At 37.1% G+C, this 27909-nt stretch overlaps 1 long non-coding RNA gene across 1 annotated transcript; it reads left to right on the forward strand.

Annotated features, from left to right (window-relative positions):
- Positions 1 to 27909, forward strand: LOC141570465 (uncharacterized). Its single transcript, XR_012494449.1, has 3 exons — positions 1 to 228; positions 2197 to 2554; positions 27295 to 27909. It is a non-coding gene; the product is annotated as an uncharacterized LOC141570465 (long non-coding RNA).

The raw sequence follows: 27909 nt of genomic DNA on the forward strand, positions 1-27909 counted from the left end.
TCCTGCTTTCCTTCTCTTGCTCCCTTACTTCTTTCCTTCCTTCCCTCTCTCCTTCATCCTTCCTTTTTCTTTCTTAACTTTGTCTCTCTTTGCAAGACAATGAAAGCTCCATTAGGATAGTGACCTTCTTCACCCCACTCCATGTCTGCTTTGTAATGTGTCTTCAGTGAATACTCACTGAGTATGTGACCAGATTGAACAGAAGTCTGAATACTGGAGAATTTACAGGTACTTTCTGGGTGGAACCGGGGTGGGGGTTGGCTTTTCAGAAAGAGAAAACAACACCTTATTCAAAGACACAAAACAATGGACAAGTGCATCAGATGTATTTTTGGCATGGCCCGACATAAGGTGTGAGTTGAGCTTGGAGAGAACAAAAAAATAAAAGGTGTAGGGGCTAAAAAAATTAATACTTTTCCTCCCACCTTTTGAGTTCTTCTAGCTGGGCTAATAATCAAATTAACAGAGATGGCTTAACAGGAGAAAAAAGTCAGATTTTTAATACATGTGCACAAGAAATTCACGTTAGCATGAAAATTCCAAAGACAGTGACGCAACATTGGATATATATGACATTTTGGACAAAAGAGAAGGGTGGGGGGACAGGGTATTAGATTTCAGAAGGGAAAATGGGTAATTTACAGGTAGTTAAGGAAAGGGGAACATACATAACAGTGAAATTCTTGCTGGGCAACTCAGAAACAATGGGACATGGGGTGTCTAGCTAACAGGCTTGGAGTCTTCCTCACTAATGCTGGGGTGAAGATTCTTAAGGTGATTAAGCCCAAGCTCCTCTCCAAAGGCAGGTTTTTCTGTCCGAATCTCTTGGACAGGAAAGGGGGGGGGGGAAAGGGGGCAGGTTAAAGGTTATTTCTCAGTCTGATTTCTTAATAAACTGCTCAAAGTCAATATCCTAAAAAAAGCAGCTTCAGGGTGACAAAATTATGGTTCCTTTCAGAGGTGAGAATTGAAAGGTTTCACACACACACACACACACACACACACACACACACACACACACCTTGCCAGTAAATGGTTTTTCATCCTGAGACCTAGTTTCCTCATTGACAAACAGTAATACAGACTTCTGCCACTTTCTGAAATGCAAGAACAGTGGGAAATGGCTTTATAAAAGACACTGACAAATCTGCTCTGTTGTCACAACTCATTTCAGAGTTTTGAGTTTTTGTAGGGATAATTTTTCTACAGTTTAATGAATGAATTGGACATATATTACAGAGCTTGCCAAACATAGGAATCACATATATCATCATATTATGTCATTCATTCATTCAACAAATTACTGCAAACAGCAGCTTCATTGAAGAAATTTTTGTGACTTTTGTTTGAGATTTGTTTATTTGTTTATTATTTGTGAGGTTTAAACACAGTTTGGGGAGACAGTGAAGAGGCCTTCATTCACTTTGATGGCCTCCTGATCTGGAACAATAATAATGCTTATGTCAAAGGGCAGTTGTAAAACTTAAATGACTTAAAATATGTAAAGTGATTAGAGAGGTCCTTGGCCTAATTGTTACCCTTTGTCATTATAACAATTTGCTGCTCTCACAAGAGAAACTGGTGTGACTTTATTGAAGGAATTTCACACTGGGTTCAAAAATCTATTAGAATTGTGTTTACATTTTGCTTTACACACAAATTTTTGTGTGTAAACACACAGATTTGTGTTTACACACAAATCTATTATAATTGTGTTTACATTCTGCCATTTTGCCCTCATGGAGGCATTACTAGATAATGATGATTAATGCCATTTCTTGCCTGCTTTTAAACATGGTGTAAATGAGGACCACTCAGTTGAATTGTGTCAAGTCCATTGTTTTCATGTTTAAAAAAAATACAGAGTTCAGAGTAAACCAGAAAGATAACTGTGTAAAAGGAAAAAGAGAAATCGCAACAGAAAACGTATTCTCTAGGATAAAGAGAACAACCTTTTCCTGCCTGGGGTCGGCCGTTTCATCCATTCTGAGAGCCTACTGCAGTGGTCCTGTCTCTGCCTGTGAGCTCCAGCTCTTCTCACTAAGACTCTAGGCTGGATGTGGCCTGTGGTTCTGCAACTCAGCTGGTCGGGAGGGCAGGAAGGAAGGGTGGACCTGCTTGAGATTTCCTGTCTGCTGTGAGTCATTGATACCGAGCACTTTTCTTGTACTTCACTGCTTACTATCCGTAAAGCAGGAATGTGGTCACAGAAGTCAAACCGGAACCATCGCTCTGCATCATGGTAGCTGCTCCCACCACCCTAAACAAGCACGGTCTGCACTGCTTCAGGGAGCGCTCCCCTCCCAGTGGAAGCCAGAAACCAAATCCATTAGCCCTTGTCAGAAGTCGACAGGGAAGCTTATGAGAAGGAACATCCTTAGGTATCACTTAGGTGCAGTGGGAAAGGAGACTCATTTTGGAGGCTGAAGGCGAAATTTCCAATTCTGACTCGGCTGGAAAGACTGTAAGCCTGTCTCACACCAACTTCCCACCCGTGCCCTACCTGCCTGTATTGCAAACAAACTGAAGTTGAATATGGGCTTTTGAAATTTCTGTAAGTAAATGCCTTGTAAACGAAAAATTGAAAGTAATTGTCGCTTGTAGAGTATAACGTGAAAGGGATTAATCTTGATAGAGAACGTCTGTCCAGAGGGAATGATAACAGCTGTGCAACCTAACTTCTAAATCTGCTGAGAGGATTAATAATAATAATAGCTGTTGAGCACTTGTTTTTACACTTGATATGATATTTTATATACATTATTGCTAATCCGCACAAGAATCCCCACAAGCCCTCCATTCTACCAGCTGCCTTGATATGAGGTGATGTATGTGACAGTGCTTTGAAAATATTAGTCATTAAATAAAGGCGTTTTTATTATCATTATAATTAACTTTAGTGAAAATTCCAGGAATAATATTTTATTTAGTTTACAAAGAGCATGAGCTTTGGAGTTACACACACTAGGTTCAAATACTTTTTTTTTAATTGTTTTTTTTTTATTCTGATAAAATACACATAAAATAAAATTTATCATTTTAACTATTTTTAAGTTTACAGTTCAGTGGTATTAAATACATTCATATTGTGCAGCCATCACCACCATCAATTTCCATAACACTTTCTGCTTTTCTTTTTCTTATTAAATGTACTGGGGTGACATTGGTTAGTAAAACTACATAGGTTTCAAGTGCACAGTTCTAAAACACATCATCTACATATTGCATTGTGTGTTTACCACCCAAAGTCAAATTTCCTTTGTCACTATATATATTTACCCTCTTCTACCACCCCCCCACCCCACTTACCCTCTGGTAACCACTAAACTGTTGTCTGTGCTATGAGTTTTTGCTTGTTTGTCTGTCTTATGTGTTTGTTGCTTTCAGTTTTATAGCGCACATCTGAGTGAAATATGGCTCTCAATTTTTTGACTTATATCATATAGCATAATAATCTCAAGATCCATTCATGTTGTTACAAATGGCAGTATGTCATCTTTTCAGATACCACTTTTGTCCTCTTATATCTGTAAGATTATTGCTATGTCTCTCTGGGCCTCAATTTCCTCCCCTGCAAAATGGGTACAATAACAGCGACTTCTTGGAATTACAGCATCCACAAGGATCATTTGTAAAAATTGCACAACTGTGTTTGACACATATTATAAAAATTTCACCTCAAACATGGACTCCCTTTTCCACTTTTCGTAGAGATAATGGAAACTACACAAAAATCTTTAGAATCTTAATTATTTTTCAGAGTGCCTGCAGAAATACTGAGGAAGAATGACACGTATAAGAATGAAAAAACAGAACATTATAGCTGAAGGAGTCTGCTACCCTTGAGGAAAATAGTCTGCTTGTTCTCATAGAGACTTGAAAAAAAGCTGTTATGGAAAAAGAATTATTAAAAATGCATTGTCGGGCAGCTGATTAGCTCAGTTGATTAGAGCATGATGCTTGTAATACCAGGGTTGCTGGTTCGATCCCCACATGAGCCAGTGTGAGCCGCACCCCCCACAACTAGATTGAAACAACTACTTGACTTGGAGCTGATGGGTCCTGGAAAAACACACTTAAAAAAAAAAAAAGCATTGTCTTGTCCTTAACATTGCCTTATCATAACAACATAGCTTGATCCTAGGGGTTTGGTAAAGAGGTTGCAATTAATTCAGTTCTGATATGAATGAATTTAAATTGCTAGTGATTAAGCATTGTCTCAGAAAACCAGAAATCTGACCTCTCATACCGTGTATTCATTAGAAGAGAGAGATTAAGTTGTATAGTGGTGACTGTGGTGCCTTAGAGAACTAGATAGTTTCGGTGTTTTATTTTGTTCACACAATTAAACCTTTTTTTAATCCATGAAAGCTGATCAACTCTCAAACTGATAATTATTTTATTAAACAAACTTCCTTTTCTCACTCTCATCCTAACTTTACACTTCAGAGTAGAAAACAATAACAGTAGCCTTTCTTAATCAATACAGGTTACTTTTAATACACTTCACAACATTCTCTACTTTTCATGGAAAAAAAATATGAATGTGGAGTTCATTAAGGCATTTAAGAGACTGCTTGTGCTGAAAAACAGTCTTGGGAACTATCTCAGCAAACATCTTGGCACTACGTTGGTATATGCTTGAAGTATTACTGTTTTCTGTTCAGACAAGCTTTTTATAGACTTGAGCACTGTGTTATTGTGTTAGGCCTAAAGACTTAGTAGATAAATAGCATTTTTCCTACAATTTTGGAAGTTCAAAACACTGGGTTCTAATTATATATGCACAACTAAAAATAAAGTATACTTTGCAAAGGAAAGACATGAAGACTGGAATAAACGTTCTTAAATAATGATAGACCATTTACTACAAGGTCTTCATTTTATTTCAAAGTGTCTTTTCACAAAATTCGTACTCTGTACGTACGACCTCTACTACGGGAAAGGCTCCAGTTATGGGTGGTAAATAGAAATCTATCTGACGAATTGAGTATATGGCCCTGATAATTATCTTGTATATTATGGTTTCAGGGGCTGAGGGAGTTAGTTGTATTCTTATGATAGTTGATGTTTATTGAATAAATATTTGATAAATCATTTAAAAGGTATTTTTCCAGAAATCTGAGTCCACCTCTTTAGAAAGAGGAGTGGGAGATAAAATGAAATGAGTGAAATGTAATGTCTCTCTCTTTTAGGAGCAGTTTATAAGATTTTGGTATGAACCAGGTTACTGATGGCAACGGTGTTGGTTGTAGCTTTTATTATTCATGGATGTCCTGAGGATATAACATAAAAGTATTTTAATGCTACTATTATTGCTAAGCTTAACATGAGTTTTTCAATCATGAAAGGGGATTTTCTAGTTGTTTAGTAGAATTCTAAACAAGTTCTACTTGCTTATGAGAGAATTATTCTTAGACTAAAATATAAGCTGTGCATATTTTTTTTCCATATTTTGGTTATTTGATATCCCTGATCCACAGAGTGTATGACCCACATCTAAGAAACAGCAGTTTGGTGGTGAGTCACATGGAAAATAAACTTGAGTGTTTTTCAAGGCAAAGGCATCTAACAGTGATGCTGTAAAATAGGCAAACTCAACCTTGCCTCTTCTCCAAGAAATATTTTTATTTTTCCTCCCTTCACCTTAATCTTCCTCGTTACATAAACTAAATCAAGAGAGGTTTGTCATTTTCAAAATAATTATGTTTAATGCAAGAAGCAACAAGGGGCAATTTTGAAAAGTAAAATTGTTTTCTTTTACTGGTTTTCATTATAAAGTGAGAAATACTCCCTTTAAGGTCCCAATATTCAGCCTTGAAACTTTTATTGAAGAAGGTAAGATGGCAGTAAAGCCTCGGCCATAGCAGACCTAGTAGTCCCTAGAGAATTGGTGTTCCCACTTCAATGCTGAAGTCAGAATTTCCCTTCTACTAATGTTCTATTCCCTCTACTATTTAACCCAAAAGTCCATTTCCCTGTCACAGTGAACCCTTGCTCCACTCACCGATGTTCAAGTTTGGTGCTTGGCATCTGACTGCCCTGGTACAGGTTTGATCCAAATCAGCCCCTTGTGCCTTCTGTGACAGAGCCACATTGGGGCTTAGTGGTTCTCAAACTTTTACATACACGAAAACCACCTGGAGAGCTTGTGAAAACACTGGTTACTGGGCTGCACCCCTGGAGTTTCTGGTTCACTAGGCCTGGGATGGTGCCTGAGAAGTAGTATTTCTCACAAGTTCTCAGGTGATGCTGATACTGCCCGTCTGGGGACCCCTCCCCCACTTTCCTTCCTTAAGAACCGCTGGTGTGGTGTAAAGAGCCTGTGATTGAAAACTAAGAAAGTCTTGCCTTCATCAAGCTTCGTAACTACCCTCACTAAAAACACAAATGGTTTGCCTCTGTGTTTGTTTCTTCATTGGTAAAACAAAAAGGCTTGAGCTGGTAAACTCTTGCTCAGTATTTCTCAGTGACTTTTCTGTTCATCTCAACTTATGGTACAATACCTTTGGTAAAAAGACTCATTCCAACAGCCATTTCAAATTGTGACTCTCTCTTCTGATGACATAGCCTAGTCTCATTGAAATTGTTGGGAGGGAGGGGTCAGAAAAAAGAACCTCAGTTATTTCTGAGTGTGCAATAAAATACGTCACCATCGAATTCATAGCTCACAGTTTCCCAAATGATATGGTGAAGGGTTCCAGGTGTGCCAAGACATTGGTTACATTGGACCTGAGGCATCAGAGCCCTCCAGGCAGATAGTCGGTCTTCCAGTGTCCCTTTACCAGCAAGCCCTTCAAATGTGACTTTCTGTGTACCATGCTATGACAGGGAGCACTGTTAGGTCAAGTTAAATGACGTTATTCCTTTATCCACTGTGTAGCTCTGACATTCTTCATATCACATTCATTTAGGAATGAGGGCAGCTATAGGAAAGAGTCTGATTGTGGTATGCTAATTCATTATTTTAAATGTTAGCTGAAGCACTGCTACTGCCCTTGATGCAGTTTGCTTGGTTGCAGGAATTTGCTAGGGTGTGGGAGAGATCATTTGTTTCCCTGAAGCCACCTCAGCAGCTCTCCAGTCCAGCACTGCATCGTTTCTGTTGGCTGCTCCAGCTGCACGCTGGATTTGCATGGTGCACAGCAAGGAATCGAAGCACCGAGACTGACCGTGTGTGTGCATGTGCAGCGGCTGTAGTGTGAAGATGGAGAGTGGGGAAGAGTGGTGCTGAAGGCTTTGAGTGGGACTTTCAAATGTCCTGGAGGTGTAGGCAATACTACCACCTCGATGTACATCTTCACTGGAGATCCCACAGAACTCTGGGTGGAGGCCGGACATATCCTCCTGTATCCTCAGAAGCCAGAATGGTGCTTGGAATAAGATGGATGCTCAGAATATGGCTTGAATTGCTTGGTAAAGGCTTGACAAAGAGCCTCTACTATCTGAGAACCTATATTATTTACACATTAGCATGTAGAAGGAACCCTAAAATGGGAAATGCCATAGAAGAGAAGGAAGCATTCCATTCTGTGAACTCAGCTGAAATTATTTTAACCAGTTCTCTTGCCTCCTCAACTTGTTATCAACGCATTTGGCTGGTCTAATTCCTGATTGTTTTAGAAAAACAGTATTCTGTTATCTTGATTACTAATTAGTCTTCAAAGTCTCTTTAAAAAAGACTAACTAGTAAACTTATGTAGTAAATTTCCACAGTCTTTCTGCTTGCTAAACCATTGTTTATTGCTTACAAAATTGTTTAAACTGACCTATGAGCTCCAAAGAGAACTTCTTTCCATCACCAGTTGCCTCCTCCACCATGAACACTATGCCCAAGCTCTGTAACATTTTATACTGGAGCCAAAATGGCTCTCAAACAACCATGAATAAAATTAATTCATAAAAATTTATTATTTTTGTGGTAGCACCAAACTGATTTTTACCTCCAGTTAGTCATTCATTTTTAGCAGAAGGAAATCAGGTGACAACATTGTGGTCAGTCCTTGCAAAAAAAAATTTAAAAAAGACCAACTCCACAAGGGACTTAAGACTGCCCTAGCTCCAAACTGGAGAAAACAAACAAACAAACAAAAAAACACTTCCCTGGAGTTCAGTTCCATTTTTATACTTCTCTTTCAAACTTCACTTCTCAGTTTATTACTAATTACTGATAATTCTATGTTTGATTCTGGTTGGGCAAGATTTTGAAATGGCCAACTATATATATATATTTTTAAGTTGCTTCAGGCTTAAAAGAGTTTGAAGATCACTGTTCTCTGACAGGAGAATCTTACAGATGTACATTCCAACAGATACGGAATTCCTTTCTTGTATGATCCACATCTGCTGAACGTAAGCTGGCCTTCTCCCAGCCCTGAGAGAGACAATCATTAAATTGTAATTTGCACATTTCTACTCTGCAGAATATTGTCCTGGCTTTCCTATGAGTATTCCCACTGCTATTCTTTTGAGTATTAAAAACAAGTGTAATGTACACAGGATAACTCTTTGCTAAGAGTCACTACACCATCAACACAATCATCCCCAAAGCCTCACCTGTCATCTCATAGTTTTCCATCCAGTTTTTGCCTATCAAGCTTTCAACAGGAGTTCCAGCTCCTAGAGGGCAGGGGTCCTGTTATGCATCTTTTGCATTCTTTCTAGTAGTATCTAATGGAGAACTGAGTATCACGTGAATATTCAATAAACAATTGTTGAGTCATGCTGAATTGAATTAAAAATTTCCATATTCCTGCTGCCAATCAAAGAAGCAACTGAACCTACCCCTGTTGTCTACAGTCTGAGAACTATCAACAAAAGTAAGCTAAACGAGAATTACTGGGAAGGAAAAGCCATAGACCAAAGCAAAATAGTACAAAGAAGGGTGAGAAGAAAAATAATTCCCCTTTAACCTAGTCTTGTGTCTGCTGCACAAAGGGGATGTTGGTAAATGTTTGGTAAAAGTTACAACACACACAGTCTGTTGTGATTGTCACATGTACCAGCAGCATAGAGCAAAACAGCTTTTTTTTCTTCTTTTTTTTAAGCCTCAGGTTCTAATAAAAAGCTCTGTGTTTATTTCATATATTTTTTTATTTTTTTGATTAGCAAGCTTGTGTATAAATAATAAAAAGTACTTGTCCAAGTCCATGACTAATTCCTAAATATTAACTCAGGGCTCACACTAGCTTTCACTGCACATTCTGCTCCTTAGTGTAAACCTTGTGAGTGTCATGTGCAGGAAGTAAGACACAGAACACAAGTCTTCTATTAACTTTAATGCTGTCACATGGGCTTCCTGGATCCTGGAGTGCTGTGTGCTTGGGCTCCATGTGCTATAACCGTAGACTCATATTGTTCTGTGTGACGCCTTGGCCAGCCTCTGGTTCTTAAAATCTCCTTTTGAGTCTCTTGTTTTTTAGAGTCATATTATAAAATCTTTCATTCTATGCACATCTTTTCCATCCTTCCCAGCGTCTGGTGGAGTAACGAGCATACATCTTACTCAATAAACAATTGTTGAATCATGTTGCATTGAATTTAAAATTTAAAAGGAATGAACAAAATACTATGATTTGTTTCCAGGATGAAAGTTTATCTGATATCGATGGAATCATACTATAATTGAATAATGATTATCAATTAGAAAATTATAAAATATTATAAAAATAGTGAAGCAAAATAGCAGTTTAACCAAAACTGGGCATGGCATACAAGCACAGTCAGGCCTGACTGTTTCCTGTCTTATATTTGTCTTATAGCTTTTATATAAAGATATATTTGTAAAAGCATTAACCACATTAAAAAAAGTCTTTAGAATTTTTTGTTTTATGAAAATGTTTAAGTAGGTCCATATGGAATTCTTTTTTTCTGTTACTGGCCTTTGAAACAGTAAATTCAATTCTTCAAATAAGTTTGTTGAAATTACATGGCAAGTGCTATATGGTGGCCTTAGAGATAACCTTATCTGTACAACTGGTCTAGTAACATATGAATGTCATGACACCACCCCATCTCTATTTTAAGGGATTCTCTGTAATAATGAATTTTCATACATTATGATCAAGATTTTCTCCTCATGCAGATGAATTTTATTGAATTAGTACAAGTGTAAACAGAATATCAACAAGAAATAAAATTATATGAAAGATGCTTTTATATAAATTAGAAAAACTGGATTATAAAGTAAAGATGGTAGTTTTCTAAGGTTAAATTCTCCCTCTTGTAATCTCATTGACCCTCGTTCAACGTGATGAAAATTGAATGTCCTTGTTGAATTATTATATGTATATAAATATATCTGTAATCCACTTAATAGGCCACCATTGTAATTGACAAAGCTGAAAATTTTGTAGGACAGTCATTGTGACTACAAATTTGGGGATTATTAGGCAAAACTCAGCAGGGAGCAGGCAGGTTTTGCTGTGCTCACAGATCTGATTAACTGCCATTTTCCATACACAGTAGACGTAATGCAGTGTTTCCCAAAGTATGGTCTGAGAATCATCTGGGAAACTTGTAAATTATGCAGGTTCCCAGGCCTCACACATACCAGCAGAAGCAGAACCTTTGGGTACAAGCCCTGGATATCTAAATTTAAACAAGTATCCCAATTGATTATCATGCTCACCAAATTTGAGAGCCACTAACCACAGACTCACACTTAACAATTTAAAAATACCCAACTCATCTTTTGGATATACATATACATATATATATATATTTTTTTTTTTTTTAATTTTTTAAAATTATTTTTTCAGTTACTGTTGACATTCAATATTATTTATATTAGGTGTACAGTATAGCGGTTAGACATTTATATAATTTATGCAGTTATTCCCCCGATTAGTCTAGCACCCACCTGGAGTTATATGTAGTAGTTGCAACATTATTGACTGTATTCTCTATGCTATACTTTACATTCCTGTAAAGTATTTTGTAACTACCAGCTCCCCAACCCTCCCCCCTCTGGCAACCATCAGTTTTTTTCTCTAAATATATATGAGTCTGTTTCTGTTTTGTTTGTTCGTATTTTGTTCTTTAGATTCCATATATAAGTGAGATCATATGGTATCTTTCTCAGTCTGACTTATTTCACTTAGCATAATATGCTCTATGTCCATCCATATTGTTGCATGGTTTCATATTTTAATATGACTCTCCACTCGGTATGCTTCTGTGTCATTTCCTACTCTCTTTCTCTTTTCTTTCCTCTTGCTGAGTCTCAGAATTTTAGAACTATGTGTGATTAGAATTCTTTGATTATAAGCAACAGAATCTAATTTTGAATGAGTTAAAAGCTAAAACAAATTTATTGCAGCTTATGTAGGTAGCTCACAAATCAAAACTAAATTTGAAGACCCACTATTAGGAAAAATAAAAAAATAGAGTAGCTTCAGGTATGTAGAGTAAGAAGGACTGATCATCTTCAGTTATTGTGTCAATTTATTAAAATTTCAAATTAATTTCCAAAGCATAGGCTTTGCCTAGAATGATCATGTGCCCATCTCTTGACCAGAAGAGGGAGTGCAACTTAGAGGCACTTTCCATAACTATATCTACTGACTGAGGAGTAAATCTCCAAGGCAAAGTAGCACTACCTACCTATCATTACAAGAACGGAGACTGATTTCTGTGCAGTCAAAAATAACAGGTTCACCACAATGCAGAAAACTTGAGAATATTGAATGCAAAGTCCTCATTTTATTCACAAGTCAACTAATTCCTGAGAGTTAGTCAACAACTACTCATTACACACCTAGTATTCTGAGTCAGGTGATGTTAGATGTTAGGGAAATAACGATGTAGTTACTAGAGGTCATGGGTGACAAATTAAGGCAAACAGTAGGTGGGCTAGTTCAGATAGAGCTTCTCTAATAATAGAACTTCTCTAATCAGGGCTAATTAGGAAAGGACCTGTTTATGTAAATAGAAAGTCATAATCAGATGCTTTTTATTTAAATCAACTATTGTTTCTATTAACCAAGGATAGCATGGTAAACATTGTTTTGCTTGCTAGCTGTTCTTATGCGGCCTGCCTTAATGAACAGATATGGGGCGTCCAGCATAACTTGGATAGTAGTTGGATAAAATAGTTATTGAGTGAATAAGATGACCTGTACAAGTTTTCCTTCCTGTTAAGTAGGCGTGTAGTCTCTCAGAAATTATATCGTGTTATATCCCATGACATTGTTTATTTCAACAGATCTATCAAGTAAACCAACATTTATTGAGCACCCAATGTGTGCTAGCTACTGGGAGTAAAATGATTGTTCCTGCACCGTGGGAGCTCACATTCATTTTCAGGGAGTACCTGGCTTCAGAGATAATGGAAAGGCAAACTTTAGCCTGGTTTCATATTAACTTATCATAAGTTCCGTGAGTTGCCCTCTCATACTTGCCTTTACACAGGTCATCCTGCCAGGAATGCTTCAGTCCCCATTTATCCACCTAATCAATATTGACTCATCCTTCATGTTTGTGGTTGAAAGACTCTCTGGGTAGAGTTTCTTCTGGCTTCTCTTAAAACTTAAAAGTCTCCTGTGGCATTTTATGCCACTACTTCCATTCCATAGTTGTTTACCTGCCTTGCTCCCCATTAGACTGTGTCTCATTTGTCTTCCAGAAACCTAGAACCTCCTTAGACAATGTCTTACACATGGTTTCAATCTCCATTTATTTTCTGAGAACACTCAAAGCTATGTCGACAGCTCAAAATGTCTGTTGACTTCCGAATTTACACAGCTTGCTATAATATAGGGAAGGGCCATGGGGACTGTTTTTACAAAAGAAGGAACTAGAAGGTTGGATTCCAAGCCTGCTGCCTACGTGTTCCAAGACACAGAACTCAGGCAGATGTTAATCAATCACACAGAACAGATCATCCAAAGCATATTGAGCAAAAAGATTCCATTGTAATGGCCATTCCCATCATTAAACCTATTACAAACTAGCCACAGGCTGTACCTTACCAAAGTTAAAGGTAAACCTGCACCAATCCTCTTGTAGCTGGCAGAAGTTCCCCATATCAAGAAGTTTTCTGTGGAATCAGGAAACACATATAAACCCTAGCCCAGCGTAAGGAGAGAGTCTCTCTTCACTAGCGATTAGGGATTGCCACTGTCTGTGGGGTCGGCCTTTCCTTTCTTTTCTTACTCACTCTCTGCTAAATAAACTTACTTTTACTTTAAATTCTGTACCGGCTCATGGTTGAAGCCTTTCCTGTGTGAAGCCAAGGACTCTCTTTCCCTGTAACAGCTGCACACATAGAATTTCCAAATCTGATCTCATTGGTCATATCCTCACCTGCATCCTCCTCTTGGAATTGTCAATCTGGGTGACAATTAGGTACTGCTTTCTACCTAGTTTTCCAAGACAGAAACCTGGAATCTCCTGTGGCTTCCTACACCCCTGCCCCACTGCCCTCACCGCCCCCATCAGCATGAATTCAGAATTCCTTCACATTAATTTATTTCTACTCTGCCCACTCTTCAACACCACCCGCCAACTGCCTTACTTCAGGCCAGCTTGATTTTTATCAGGAAGAGTTTCAGTAGTTTCTAAATTAAAGGTACCTACCCTATCTAGCCTATCTATCTTTCAAAAAGATAGCAGGTATCGACTTTATAAAACTAAACCTATTTCTCTTACCTCTTAAAAAAAACATTCCAAAAGCTCCTGTAATATCACGGATAAAGTTCAAGTTCTTTGGCATCACACAAAAACCTCCTCTTCATGCTCCCCTTCCTGTCAAAGGCTAGCTTTTAGGTAGGCCCAATGTAGCAAGTACGATTGCACAGCCACCTCCCACCCCCTCCTTTCAACTGCCTGAGATCTTTCTCTTCTAGCATCCTCAACCAATAAGTATCAAAACTTGGTGCATAAGTAAATCCTCCCACTTTTTTACCCTCTGGTGGGATAACTCTGAGGCTTGTGTCCAGAGTTACCCAGAGCAGTTGATTTCCGTTTATCCACATGGTGTAACAGGCTTCCTTTGTGACTGCCTTTCTTCCCCAGCTTGCTTTCTCATTGCCCTCCCAGTGTTTTCCTGGGATTACCTCACTGATACACTGAATTCTTGTCTCTACATCTGATTTGGACGTAGCCAAATAAGACACCCAGCATGTATCCTTTGTTTCAGGAAAAAAAAAAAAAATTTTGTATGTTTTGTTCTGTTTTTTAATGTCATGTTTTTCCATGACATTATGATGTTGGCTTCTATCTCCGATACCTGGCTAAATTTTACTAATTTTTTAAAATTATGCCTAAGCACTACCTCTTTAAGAGAAACTTTTCTTAACACTGAGTTGTGGACCAGAATCTCTCTCTACCTGACTGTGTCTGAGCATACCTATATCATGGCAGATACCTTGATTCTTGATTTCTTTGTCTGACTTCCCTAGAGGACTGTGATCTCCTTGAAGGCAGGGACAAAGACATATTGAATGCTCAATCCATCCCTAAAATTATAAAGGAAGACAGCATTAACAAAATTCAGTAAATGTTTGTTTGAAAAAATGGTCTTTATTTTATGAATGTGCAAGTAAAAAATGAAACCAACAAGGGCAGATTTAATTAGAGGAAAGGAAATCTATTGTTAAATGAAAATTTGTACAATTAATCCCAAATTTCAGAAGAAATAATTTTGGTTTATTTGCATGGTTGTTTTTCCCAGTATGTGGATAACAGTAGCAATAAAACAACACATATTGAGTAACTATTGTGTCTCAGACACTGTCTAAGCACATTAAAAATATTACACATCTCATCTTCCCATTGCTTATGACATTCTGATACTGTATTATGTTATACTTATTGTTATATTAGGTAGAGTTTATTTTTATTAAGGCTATTATTAGTAGTATTGTTACCGTTAGTTCCATTTTACAGAGTAAATAATGCTCATGCTGGACATTTTAAAGCACTTCCTCTTCATAAGCCCAAGAGTTTCAGAAAGGCCCATTAGGATTATCAAGGAAGTACAGAATAATAATTCAAATGATGGGTTTCTTTAGAACTTCCTTTCTCTTTCCCTACTCAATACAAATGGTTAATTTCCAGGGGCAAGCTTCTTGCCTCACACCGGTTTATAATTCAAAGTAGCCAAAATACGATTGTTTTGAATATAGGCTAGCACTTCTTAAAATCAGTTTCAGAGTGATATTTTCCAACCACATTGAAAATTTGTATTCATTAAAAAGTGGTGAAACTCGGTTATTCAACAAGCACATACTGGGCATACAACAAGCACAACACTTTTGCATATATTGTATGGTATTAATTTCTGGGGATACAGATTTAACTATGTCAGGGTTCCAATCATTGGCATGCGATAGCTTATCTTGAATAATAACTGCCTTTGTGATCAATGACCAATATATACCATCTGAGTCTTTTCTCTTCCACTGTGTCTGGAATTAAAAATAGAGATTGACTTGGTCTTTGATAATTTTGTATTTGTTTAGAGTCTTTCTGCTAAGAAACTCCAAATGCCTTATTGATATTAACCTATTTATCTTGGAATGACTCCTCCATCTGTGTCAAAACTGAACAAATAATACTTTGATTTTATGTATGAATTATTTATTGCCTTATTAGGATTATTTCTTTCTTTACTCTTCCAGTTTTCTCTCTGTAAAAGTTTTTTGAGGAAAGGAACCACATCTTATCTATTTTTGTATCACTAGGCCCTAACATGGCTCACGTACCTCATAAGCACTCCAAAATTGTTTCTGCAATAGATGAGGAAACATTTTCCTCTAAGACATTTAATATAGTAGTGCTTTTAAGCACGAAAAGCTAGAAACAATTTTGCAGAGCAGTTCTATATGGATTTTATCAATAAAGGCATTTTAGTTTAAGTCTGATGAACAAATCTGCACCTTCTTGACTCCCCACCCCAGTATCTTTTCTTCCAGACATAATTTGAAGTCAGTGATAAAGTCCAATTCATAAAACTAATCTCTAGTGTTACATCCTGTCTGCTTCATTCACTAGCTTTCCAGCCATAATCTGAAATACTCAGCATGTAGTAATCAGGAAACATTTACTGGCATGCTTCCAAGCCCCAGTCATCTTTTATGAGCCTTAACACTGTTAAGTCACATCAGCTCAGACTCAACCACGTGAATGGAAATTCCACAATACTTTAAGGCACCAGATACAGGTCCACAATTTACAAAGAGGCTGTATGTACAAGTCTGTTTTCACATCATTGTCTGCAACTTGGAGAGCATTTTCATACTCGTAAGTTCTCAAATTAGCCCACCAAATTTTTTTTTAAACTTCACTAAAAATAGCTGAAGCATAATACGAATAGTTACATAAAAAGTCATTCCACTGTTTTCATATCTTTCCTTTCAGTATAAAAAACCATTTAGTCTTTTAAACTTAGCTCATTTGGTCCTTGGTAATTTGGCTGTCATCTCACCCATCTAGTTCCCTGTCAGTTCTGATTGCCTACCTGCACCACACACCTTGAGGCCAGACTAAGAACTTCCTAGTTGCCAAGCAGGGCCCTTTCCTGTCCTTTTGTTTTGTGTAGACCATTCTCTCTGCATGGAATCTTTGACCCTTCTTCTCTGACTGTGGAACTTCACTTGACCCTCCAAGCTCTGGCTCCAAAGTCACTTTCAAGGTGAAACTTTTGTTAATACCTTGAGAGATCACTTAAAAAAATTATAACAATTTTTGTTAAAACATAACACTGTTTTGTAACTATCTGTTTACACACCTTTTTGTCCTACCACATTGTGGTTTCAGGTGGACAGGGAATGTGTTTTCTTCATTTTCTTAGATATCTTCCTCTTCTACCTACAGCTCCTAGCAAAGAGTTGGTAACATAGCATATTCCTGTGAAAGGTATTCAATTTAACACTCTCCAAGGTATTGTCACATTTAAAAGCATATACCGTGTTTCCCCGAAAATAAGACCTAGCTGGACCATCTGCTGTAATGCGTCTTTTGTATCAAACATTAATATAAGACCTGGACTTATATTATATTATGTTAGATAAGCCCCTGTCTTATAGTAAAATAAGACAGGTCTTGTGTTAATGTTTGCTCCAAAAGATGCATTAGAGCGCATGGTCCAGCTAGGTCTTATTTTTGGGGAGACACGGTATTTGTTAACTCAAGTGAATTTCTAATTGGCAAAATTTTAGGCTAGAATTAAAGTGAAGTAAATGAATTTGAACAGATAAAAAGTTTTAGAGATGATGACCCATCATCAGAGCCAGAAAACTGCCCCAAGATGTTCCAGTGTTTTACGCGGACATCTGTTGTTTGTTTCTAGACCCACAGGCTCACTATCACATCCAGTGTTCCCATGGCCACCATACATAGGTTTCAGGTCAGAGGAGGGAAGTGAGGGCAAGAGTCAATTGTTTGAAAACTAGTGACTGACAGGGAGTACTTGGTTCTACCATGTTTCTTTGTCTACCACAGCTTGGGAACAGAGAAGGGTTTAAATGGGAGTCACACAGACCCTGAAATGTGTCATCTAGAATTAAACAATTTCATCAAATGCAAGAGTTAGAAAAATATACGAGCAGGTTTTAGTCTAAAATAAATGCCAGTGATTCAATGAAAGTCTTATAAGGAAGATAATTTTTTTAAAATTCTCAAGTGAAAATAAACAAATGGGACTAATCAAACTCAAAAACTTCTGCACAAGAAGACAACCATCAAGGAAATGAAAACAAAACACACAAAAAAACAACCTATTGAATAGAAGAAGTTATTTGCAAATGATATATCCGATATCATTTGGTTAATAGCCATAAATATATCAAGATTTCATACAAGTCAACAACAAAAAAACAAAACAAACAAAAAACAATCCAAGTAAAAAATCGGTGGGGACCTGAACAGACATTTCTCCAAAGAAGACATAGAGATGGCTAATGGACATGTAAGAAGATGCTCGTGTGGACTTAAGAAATGTCCAAACCTGTAGAGAATTTTTATAAGAGTTTATTCGAACCAAACAGAGGATATGTCTGGAAGCAAGATCTCAACAGACTGTTAGGTTTATGCATTTGGAATCAAGGAGGGAATATAAGGAAAATTACATGAAGGTGGGATAAAGCAAGGCAGGGATTGGATTACAGAATAGTTAAAAGATTGTGTGTTCTCTTGAGGGTGGTTATTCCAAAGGTGTGTTAATTTAGATACATAGAAACAATGGACCGGGCTTGCTTAAGGCAAAGACAAACATTTTACTACTAAAAAGTTATATGCCTGCAACATGACTATCCACCAGGACCTGCCCAATTAGCAATTTATGATCAGATCATCCTGTGAGGTTACTTTCCATAGAACCCATTTTTGGTCCACAATACAATGGTATATTAATCAGCCATAAAAAAAAAAAAAAAGAATGAAATCTTGCCATTTTCGACAACATGGATGGACCCAGAGGGTATTATGTTAAGTGAAATGAGCCAGACAGAGAAAGACAAATACTGCATGATTTCACTTATATGTGGAATCTAAAAAAACAAAAACAAGTGAATAAATAAAACAAAATAGAAACAAACTCACAGGTACAGAGAACAACAAACTGAAGGTTGCCAGAGGGGAGGGTGGGTAGGAAGATAGGTGGAAAAGATAAAGGGAAAGAAGAGGCACAAACCTCCAGTTATATTAAAAAAACAATGTCATGAGGATGTCATATGCAGCATAGGGAAAATAGTCTACAGTAACATAATAACTTTCTATGGTAATAGATGGTTGCTAGACTTGTGGTGAACACATCCTAAGGAATATAAATGTCGAATTGCTATGTAGTACACCTGAAACTAATATAATGTTAAATGTCAACTATACTTTAATTAAAAATATATGATTTCTCTTAGGAAACTTTTTAATGCATTAGACACAATTAAGGAAATTTAAGGAAAAAATAAAAGTAAAACTAAAAACAACAGAAGAAACTTTCATTAGATGTTTGGAAATAGTTATTCACTTTTGAATAATAATTCATTAATTTGCATGTTTTTTTCTGATTAGGAATGTTGTTTCACTTTGATTACTATTTTGATTTTTACAGAAATCCTTGAATTTAAGAAGTAGAGATTTGATTATATATCCGTTACAGCAGCTTTCCAAATCTGGCTTTATTTCAACGTGTCAAATAGGACATTGTGGATTCATTTCATCTTTTCATTGTCAGGATTACAAGTTAATTTCAGATGGGTTTAAAACAGGTGCTCATAACTTGGAAATTGTGGTGTCCCTAAGAAGCCCAAAAGAGCCAGATGTGGTCCTTGCTTTTCTAAAACAGTCTTCTGCATTATTTATACTCTGGTCTATTTGGATATCCTTTCTGTGTTATTTAGCTCTGCATCATGTTTGGTTCTCAATAAAGGTTGGCTGAATATTAATAGGCGAAGTAGACCAAGAGTTTTAAGAAGCTTGGAGAAAAACAAATGCTAAATGCAAGTGGTCATCACTGAACTAAAATAAATAACTCATGAACTGTCAATATGTGACGGTCTTATTTGGGGAAGAACGGTGGATTCAGTAGTACAGGGCGAAGCATTACATTTAGAAAGAATCCAGTTGAATTTGTATTTCTTGAGGCTCCTTCAGATATCAGCATGGATTTATTTATTGATCAGTTTCATTTGATGTCTCGAGCTGAGGAGTTTAGATATCATAAAGGAAGGGAGAGCAGGACAACAGATTAGGGGGATAGATATCAGGCAAGAGCAAAATTTGAGGAAGAAAAATTGTGGAAAATAATTCCCCACTAGATATTATAAATTTGCCTAACTGGGGGATAAAAACATTCTAAACCCTAGGATCTTTGGGTCTTTGGAATATGAAAATGAAACCTTCCCTTTTTTTAATGGTAATAAATGCAAGTAACATAATCATTTTTTGGAAAACCCTTGTGATATGAAATGCATTTTCAATACTTGGTGGGGAAAAAAATCCTGGAACAAATTTTGATCAATTTAACTTCAGCATGTCAATTTAACTTTAGATTCTGTCTTGGGTCTCCTTTGAGTTAACTTCTCAAAAGCAATATCTATTTGGTGTCATGATGGGTTACAAACTGTGCTAACACATACTATTTTAAAAGAATCCAGAGCCTGAATGAAATGAGAGCTGTAATGGGATCTAGGGCATTATCAGCAGCATTTGAATGGCTTTTCTTCAGTAGACCTGCCACAAAGTTTAAATAAATTCCTGCAGAAGGTACTGCATGATCCTTCTGGATAAGTGCACTAAAATTCAGTTAAGTATTCTATGCTGAGACTTTTTTTTTTTTTTTTAATAAATAGAAGCTGAAAGGGCAGATTCCAGCAGTGGCCGACATGGCCCACTTTTGAATTCTTGGCAACTGAAGATTGTGTGATAAGTATCTTCAGGCCCAAGTTACAAATTCAAAGGTTTTTTTCAATGAAGGTGGAAAACAGGCACATGGGTTTATCTTCTATCAGATGGCATAGCTGTTATCTTCAGGGCTAGTGGAGTCAATGGAGATTAAGAGAAAGGCAGGTATTTAGATAAAGAAGAGTTTATCAGAACAGGAGTCTTACCATTGGACATTCAATCTAGCTTTTAAATCCCAAAAGAACCAGTTTAATCTGTCTTTCCCAGGATTACTATGTGGTCTGTTGAGAGCGCTATTGCAACATTCTGTGGGTCAAGATCACAAGGAAAGCTGAAATTCGTTCATTAAGACAGTAAAATTTCATTTGATCACTATCTCCTTTTTCCCCCTCTTTAAATAAATTCTTATTCCTGGTCTTCTTTTATTTTTATGGTGGTTGTTTCTCTTGGAATGTAACTCTGCGTAAGGTTTTGAAAAGTGACACCCATTTTCAGTCACAAATTTTTAAAAAGTGAATGTATAAGGAGTATTATACAAAAACTATAGATCCCCTCTACCTAAAAACATAGATGATTTAATATATTTCCTGGCTGTTTCTTTACCATAAGGATGCACATATATAATTTTGACATGATAATTGATATAATTGTGTTAGCTTTATTTTACTTTTATTTATAAAACATTATTTCACATATCTAAAGAGTATTCATATTTTAATATTTTTGTTACCTTGCAATACAGAGAAATAATATAATATAGTTTGTTAAAGTGTTTCTGATTGCAGGTTCAGTTTTTACAAAAATTAGTAAGTGAATAGAACTAAGAATAAGGCTAATTCTGTATATGTTATATTATTAAAGAGTCTGTATAACCTGACACTATTATGAAAAATATTATTTGTTTTTTTTGTAAAGAAGTAACTCAGAAGCACAAGGTATGGTGCAATTATGTTATTGTGTTATACATTGCTGTTAATATTCTTGACTTCTGTGGTAATCAATTCAGAGTGTAAGTTTTAAGAGTATACAAAGAAAACACAGGGAGGTATAATTCATCACAGATCTTTAATTTGTTAACAATTGTAAGTAGGCCACTAGAGGAAAATTGTAATGGGCCTTCACTTCACCTTTTTCAAGAAACTGTGTTTAGCAGGCTGCTTTCACCCTTATATCCGTTGCCAACTTTTTTTCTTCATGAACGACAAACTACTTACTCTGCAACAGTGTTTGCTCGCTCTGCCTTTAAGTCGGTGGCGGGCATCTTCTAACTAACACTATGAGGGCGTACATATTTATTAGGTGAAAGGATTGTCTCATATGAAAACCAACTATTTACATTTGTTGTATGGGAGGGAGGAGTAGAGACATGACGTGGCAACTATTATAATAGACTGAGCTTTCTGAAGTCTTCATTTTTAAATCTCCTCGGACTATGCAGTAGTAATGATTTCTCCAGGGACCTGAGTGTGCTACTTCTTCATTCCTGAGCAGATAGAATAGCAAACAGTTCAATGGCAAGAACTACAGGCAAAGTGCAGTGCTGGGCACTTTATTTAAATTAATGATTTAATCCTGCCAACAACACCGAGGTGAGTGTTCTATTAATAGCTCCATTTTATAGTGAGGCAAACAAGGTAGAGAGAGGTTAAGTGACTTGCTCAAGGTTACTGCTAATGGGTGGGCCCAGGATTCCCGCTTTTTCTTGACAGTCCATGTTCTCCACCACCGTGCTTTCCCTCATGTCCAGCATCTTACAGGCCAGGCCAGGAAATGGCAATACACAACACATCGGGCTGCCTTTTAGAATTAAGTAAAAAAGACAGATTTAATAAAAGATGAGCGTTCATCATCTTGAAATGGAAAAGTAGACAACAGATTGGAGAGAGATGCTCGTCCTAGGTGTTCACTTATTCCAGGCACCTCTTGTCTTCTTCTGTCTTGCATTACAGCTTCTACCAGCACCACACGAAATCTCATTATATCATCTCTAAAAGTTTCTCTGAAATTATGTCTTCATAGGAATACTATGATTACCTTGTACTTGGAAATTTGCATGCTTGTTTATGATACTATGTAGTTCCGCAATTTCTTAAACCATTTTCAGCCTTTTGAGAATGGAGATCATTAGTTTTAAGGTCACCTCAAAAACAGCCATCTGTCGAATCTTTGGATGTGATAGAATATGGGTCAGTTATCTACAGCAGGCGAGGGCAGATTCCAGAGGAATCTGGAAGTAGCGGCTCCATGGGCTAATAGAGTCTGGAAAGGAGTTCTGTTTAACCAGTAACTTCCAGGAACAAACACAGGGGCGTGGAATGTTGTGAAGTGAAAAGAGCAGGGAATTCAGAGACAGGAGGCCTGGATCTGAGTATCGGTGCTACAAAGGCTAACTCGTGAGCTTTTGTGAGTTATTCAGCCTCTCAGATGTCTGGGTTTCTTTAAGGCCCTTAGGTTGAAATAAGAAAATAGATGTAAATATATTCTGTGAACTATTGTTAAATATATTTGAACTAATTAAAAAAACAAAAGATGAAGAGTGGGCACTAAATCAGTTAAACAAACTGAGTCTGAAACCCTGATGCGGCAGTGATAGTGGTGTCCTAATTGGCAGTCAAGTGTTATGATGGGTAATCCAGACCTGAGGGGAAGTTGGAATCTCAGATCTCCAGAACATCTGTAGGCAGTTAGTAGAACTCCAGCCATTGGGTTGGAGGTTCGGGCAGATAGCCTCATTTTAAATGTATTAAGATGGTACGTAAAACTTTGGTTATTTTAATAGGGAGAAACAAGGTCAGTGCCCAAATACTGGGCCATAATATTATGTGGGAGAACAGCAAGTCATCCAAGGTGTCACAATATTTGGCAAAAGTGCCTTTAATCCTTTTGATTATTAGGTAGATCTGAGTCTGCAGATAGGGCTTTGACCATGGGATACAAGGGCTGCCAAGTCTGGGAAGCTGATAATAGTCTCCCAAACGAATGGATTCTTGGGCTACAGAAATGGAGACAGCTTCAAGGGGGTGGAAAGTGAGGACTCAAAGATGACTCTGTGGTTTTCAGTCAGCGTGGCTAGAGCCACAGATATTTCATTTACCAAGGTTGCAAGATGGGGCCCGAAGGTTAGAAAGAAGATGAGCTAAGAATAATATTCTGCAAAGGCAGGGTCATGGTTGGGTGGTCACGAGAGGCCTAGAACTCAGAAGAATCATTAGGTGTGAGAAGGACCAGAGGTATGAGTAGGAGAAACTCTTCACAGAGTGGTTGCTTCCAAGCCTTTGGAAAGTGTTTAGCTTCCTGGGGCTGCCATCACAAGTACCATAGATTGGGTGGCTTAAGCAACAGAAACTTACTGTCTCACAGTCGTGGAGGCTAAAAGTTTGAAATCAAGGTATCAGCAGTGTTGGTTTCTCCTGAGGGGCATCAAGGTAGAATCTGTCACATCCCTCTCTCCAAGGTTCTGACAGCCTCATGTGTTTTTTTGGCCTGTAGATTACATTCATGTCTGTGTCTGAATTTCTCCCTTTTATAAGGACAAAGTCATACTGGACTACGATCTGCCAAATGACCTCGTCTTAATTTGATCATTTGCAAAGACTCTATTTTGAAATAAGGTCATATCCAAAGGTACTGGGAGTTAAGATTTCAACATCTTTTTGGAGGACACGATTCAACCCATAACAGAGAAGAAAGACGGTTCCTGCACAGCATAGACTAAGCAAAGAGGGAGGCTGAAGTCAGACGTTTGAAGTTGTGAGCACGAAGAAAGGCACAGATGACTGAAAAAGCAGATGGAACTATCTGGAGGAAGTAGGGGGAGAACCAAGCAAAGTGTAGTTGACAAAAGGAGAGTGTCACAGAGAAAAGGTCGTGATTTGAAATGACAGAGAAAAAGGCAGTAGAATGAGGAGTGAGCAAAGGTAACTGGATTTGGTAATCAGGAGGCCACTGATACCTACGATAAGGTCTGTGACATGGTGCTTCTGGGACAAACCCCTTGAGCTCTATCTTGGTCAGTCTGGGTTGCTACAACAAAGTGCCATAGATTGCGTGGCTTATAAACATCAGAAACTTACTTCTCAAGTTCTGGAGGCTGAAAGTTTGAGATCAGTGTACCACAAAGATTGGGTTCTGGTAAGAGCCCTCTTCCAGGTTATAGACTGCTGAATTCTCATATAGCCTCAGTTGGAGGAGAACAGAGAGGAGATACAAGACCTCCATAACTCTTATAAAGACATTAATCCCATTCATCAGGGCTCATAATCTCATCTAATCCTGATCACCTCCAAAAGGCCCCACCTCCTAAAACCAGCACATCGAGGGGCAATGTTTCAACATACAAATTTGGGGGCAGAGCACAAACACTCAGTATATAACAAACTCAAATCTAAGCTTAGTCATTACCATGGTATGTTGGCACATTACTTAAACCCTCTATGTCTAAGTATTCTTATCTGTAAATGGGGATGATAATAATAGTACCTAGCTCATAGAGTTGTTCTGAAAATTAAATAAGTTGTGCTTAAAATGGTACCATGTTACTTTTGTGTGTCAAAAAACACTATCAACAGAATGCAAAAGCAACCCATGGGATGGAGGAAATTTTTGCAAGTTGTGTATCTGACAAGGGATTGATATACAGTATATATAAAGAACTCCTACAACTATATGACTTGATTAAATTACTTGAATAAGTGACTCAATTAAGAAATAGGAAAAGGGTGTGAATAGACATTTCTTCAAATAAGACATATGAATGGCCAATATGAAGAGATGCTGAACATTATTAAATCAAAACTACAGTGAGGTACCACTTCATACCCATTAGGGTGGTTACTATCAAAACAAATACCAAAAACTACTAAGAGTTGGTGAGGATGTGGAGAAACTGGAATCCTTGTACATTGCTGGTGGAAATGGCCAGTTGCTGTAGAAAATGGTATGCTAATTACTCAAAAATTTAAAAATATAATTAGCATATGATCTAGCAATTCCACTTCTGGGTATTTATCCAAAAGAAGTGAAAGCAAAGACTTGAACAAATATTTGTACATCCATGTGCATAGCAGCATTATTTATAATAGCCAAAAAGTGGAAGCAACCCAAGTGCCCATCAAGAGATGAATAAAAAACAAAATAAAAATATGGTATACACACACACACACACACACACACACACACACACACACGAATATTATTCAGTCTTGAAAAGGAAGGAAATTCTGACACATGATAAAACATGGATAAAACATGGATAAACCTTGAAAACATTATGCTAAATGAAATAAGCCAGACACAAAAGGATAAATATTGTATAATGCCACTTATGTAAGGTATTCAGATTAGTCAAATTCAGAGACACAGAAAGTAGATTTGTGGTTGTCAGGGGCTGGGTTTGGGGGTGGGTGAATGGGGGAGATGGAGAATTGTTTATTGGGTACAGAGTTCCAGTTGGAGAAGATGAAAAATTCTGGAGATGGATAGTGGTGACAGTTGCACAGCAATATGAACGTACTTATCGTTACAGAATTGTATATTTTGAAATAGTTAAAATGATCAATTTTATGTTACATATATTTTACCACAATAAAAAATACTCATCACTAAAAAGAAAAACAGAGTCATGTAAATGTTACTACTATTTTATATAAAGTAGATTACAGAGGACTAAGGAATAAATGAAAGACAAGGGAGTGAAAGTACTGAGTGAAATCTACCACTCAGCAAAGTGTTTCGAGAAGGAATATAGGACAATATTGTGATAAGGCAGGGAGGAATGAGGAACTTCTGTTCTTTCAAGTACAGATAGGATAGGGTTTGTTTATAGCTGGATGAGAGGGGACAGCTAAGAAGGAGAAATTAAGGCCATGAAAGACAGATGGATAGATGGAATTAGATTTCAAGGACTGAAATGAGAACAAGAGCCCTGGAGAGGGAGGGACTTAGAAAAAGAGAGGAGAAGGAGTTTGGGTACAGAGTCTATTAGGCTTTTATAGTCTATCACCTCTTAAAGAATCTGAAAGATTGTCGTCTTTTTATTTCATGGGAGCAAATATTAAAATACACTTACAAGAGCATTTAAACCATTTGTCCTTGCCTGAAAGAGAAAGAACACGCAAACCTAATTTCACACTAAGGCCATCTTGTGCCAAGGGATTTTTTTGTTTTTCTTTTGTTTTTTTCTTTCCCCTGTTAGGTGACATACTCAGTCTTAACTGCAATAAATTTGGATCATGACTTGCCTACTTTAGGGAATAATTCAATTGATTTACTTAAGGTTCAGCAGGTAGTTTCCTTAATGTGGGCTTTGGAAATAATTGGGGTAGGTTTTACTAAACAACTGCATCTAAAGGAATAGCATGAAAGGCTCTTAAACTTCAAGATCAAATATTTTCCAAGTTATATGCAAATTAATGTTTAGACTTAGAAATATTCTTGGCCAAAAACAGAAACGTAATGAGAGTTATCATATCTAACTACCCCCAAAGTTAAACCTTTGACGGATTATTTTGAAATTAAAACTGAAGAATTAAACTAACCAAATAGTGAAAAGAAGTGAAAGCTCTAGGGCTTTAATTATTTGTGTACTCTCGTAATTTTGCTAAAATACCTTTTAATTGGAGAGTTAATTAAAATATTTTCAGCTTCTTAGTGAACTCAAGCAAAATAAGTACAGTTTTGCCTTTTTAGTCATTCAGTCTTGTGCTTACTGAACCGTGCTGTGAATGTTAAATCCTACAATTAGTTTTTAGACTACTTCATAGCTGTTGAAATATGGTAAAACAATCTTAATCTCTCTATTTTTGGATATAAGGGACCATTACGTATTCGAATGTTGATTCAGGTAAAACAAATTTTATTGGTAAATTCACAATTTAAAAAACACTTTACGTTGATGTACTAAAAAAATTAATTTCCACAAAACTTATCATTCATGCTTCTTTTATTGAGTAGGATGAAGTCATTAGGGTGGACCCTAATCCATGATGACTGGTGTCTTTAAAGGAGGAGAAGAGACACAGAGACATCCAACGAGAATACCATGTAACTACGCAGGCAGTGACTGGACTCAAAATAGGCCAAGAAACACCAAGGATTGTCAGCAACACCAGAAGCTGTGAGAACAGCATGGAACACATTTCCACTAAAGACTTCAGAGAGGGCATGGCCCCGCCAACACCTCGAACTGTATATTTTGAAATGGTTATTACTCTCACTCTATGTTCCTAGGATTAAGACCCTGGGTGATCCTCCAGCCTTTAGCTCCTAGCTAGGAACAAATAGAAATTCAGATTTTTCAGATGGGATTAGTAGTTAGATTTATATTTTCTTTATATAATAATATTGAAGTAATTTGAATAATGGATCTTAAAGATATTATTACATCCTAATCTCTGGAATTTTTCCCTTATCTTATTTGGAAAAAGTCTTTTTGCAGGTTTGATTATGTTAACATTTTTGAGATGAAGATTATACTAGATGACCTGTTTGGCTCCTAAGTGTCATGACATGTATCTCTGTAGAAGGAATACAGGTGACAGAGACAGAGGAGAAGGACGTAATATATAG

The sequence above is a fragment of the Rhinolophus sinicus genome, linkage group LG01 (genome assembly GCF_036562045.2).
Source record: "Rhinolophus sinicus isolate RSC01 linkage group LG01, ASM3656204v1, whole genome shotgun sequence".
Taxonomy (NCBI): Eukaryota; Metazoa; Chordata; class Mammalia; order Chiroptera; family Rhinolophidae; genus Rhinolophus; species Rhinolophus sinicus.